This window comes from Octopus bimaculoides, chromosome 21 (assembly GCF_001194135.2).
Source record: "Octopus bimaculoides isolate UCB-OBI-ISO-001 chromosome 21, ASM119413v2, whole genome shotgun sequence".
Lineage (NCBI taxonomy): Eukaryota > Metazoa > Mollusca > Cephalopoda > Octopoda > Octopodidae > Octopus > Octopus bimaculoides.
Genome location: NC_069001.1, coordinates 25,353,596 through 25,356,038, shown reverse-complemented (window position 1 = coordinate 25,356,038; position 2,443 = coordinate 25,353,596).

Sequence of the window (2,443 nt, the reverse complement as noted above, 5' to 3'; positions counted from 1 at the left end):
ACAATTGATTATCTTCGACTAAAAGTCCTTCGGGACGGTGCCCCAGCTTGGCGATAGTAAAACGACTGGACTGAGTTTGATGATTTAAGTCATAAAATTGCAATAAACTAGAACACTTAAAGCAAAATTTGTTGTTCCTTATTAACCTATTATTTCCCCAGTTCTTGAAGACAATGTAAGCAACAGGCAAGTGATGCCTCGCTCGTATTTTTAGAGACGCCACTGAAGAGCAGATAATCAAACATCCCTTTTTTGGGTTGCTATTTTTCCAAAGTGGATCGACGCTGCGGAAATGTGTAGTTAAACATAGACGGAATGATGGAAATGATTGCCACTTGAAGACTTAACAGTCTTGAACCTTCGTTCTACGGAGCCGCGAATTTGAAATTAGAGTGAAGAACGTTTATAATTACAGAAACATTCCAGTAATAAAAGTTTGCATTTAGCAAGTAACTGAATACACACACACACACACTAACATAACAATAGAATCTACATCAAATATTTAGCAAATTTAGATCTATCCATGTGCATAACATTTAAAGAACCGTTTATAGCGTTTGATTTCGCCCAACGAAATATTTACGCTTATACATACGTGCAGGCATATACAAGCAAACAAGTCGTTCGTTTTGTCTCTCACCTCTCTCTCTCTGTCTTTCTTTATATATATACACAGAGAGAGAGAGAGAGAAAAGGGGATAAATCTAATGTAGGGCAGAGTCAAACGCTTTAAACTGTTCTTTGAATATTATTCACGTGGATAGATACACATTTGTTAAGTAATCTATAGTGAATCTGTTGTTATATAGTTATTTGTGCTAAGTTGGATTTGCACTTAAGCACGGATATTGTAAGGCAGACAATCTTAAAAGAAAATTGTGCTAAGTAAGCTGGAAAATTCTTCGTTTTTGATTATTTGCAACAGACTTTGCCTACAAGCAATAGACAGAAAAACTGTCCATTTATCTATCAATATATGTATTCAGAAATACACAGATACAAACACACACACATACACAAGGAGAGCTTTATATTTCCATACTTACCCATTTCTTATGCTATTAATCCATTATACACGTATCCTTTGTATTTTCCCTCTTTCGTAAAAAAAATTAAGCCTAGAAGCATTATTAGCAACAAAATACGTTCCAAAATTAACGCAGAATGACACTATACTTGAAAAAAAAAGAAAAATGATTGTAAACTGAAGGTAATCGAACGAATCAAAAATAGACGAGTCAATGATGATTTTTATCAGGTGCAGCAACATTGTCATAACTAATTTGCTTCTTTATAGAAAATGTATGAAATTTACATCGGCATAAACAATCTATTCACAAGCAAAACCAGGGAATAGTGAAAAATTTTAAAATATTAAAAACTTCAGTGCTTCAGTCCAGTCACAAATTAAACATATAGGACGAATATATATGCGTGTGTGTGTGTATATATATCTATGTATGTATATATGCGTGTGTGTGTATGTATATATATATTTATATGTGTGTGTATATACATTTTTATATGTGTGTGTGTGTTTGACCCCCTAACATCACTTGACAACCGCTGCTGGTGTGTTTACGTCCCCGTGACATAGCGGTTCGGCAAAAGAGGCCGATAGAATAAGTACTAGGCTTACAAAGTATAAGACCTGGGGTCGATTTGCTAGACTAAAGGCGGTGCTCCAGCATGGCCGCAGTCAAATGACTGAAACAAGGTAAAAGAGTAAAAGAGTCATTTTCTTTCCTTTTTTTTGCCAAATAAACACACACTATATATTTGTTCTTCACTCGTATATTGCTGTTTTTATTCTAACTCACGTTCATTGTCCGGAAATCTTTCGTCACACAGCTGTGACCACCACCGTGATCTTTCCATCTTCTTGTGTGCTCTTGCTCTGCTTATTCCAGTCTGGTCTTCTAGAACAGAATGGAATAATGGAATGATCACAGAAGTGTACCGAAAGATTTCCGGACAATGGACAAGTATTAGAATACGGACAGTAATAAACGAGTGAAGAACGAATATAAAGTGTGCGGGTTTATTTGGCAAAAACCAAAAAAAAAAAAAAAAAAGACCATCCCGAACTACAACAATATCTGTTTCAACACACGACCTCACATCAAGAATCTTGAAACACAAATTCATAAACATACGAAACTAAGCATAAGAGCGAATGTCACCTTTGTATACTTGAATCACAATGGTGCTTACCATATATATATATATATATATATATATATATATATAAACAATATATGAGTATATGCATATATATGCACATGTATGTACATAGCTTCATCTACATATACACACATAGACTCACATATGTGTGCGTGTGTTTGTGTGTATGTATTTTGCTATACAACATTATATAAAATAAACATGACCACCGTAAGATCTATAGATTTTCCTGTACATGTTAAGTGTTTTATTCAGT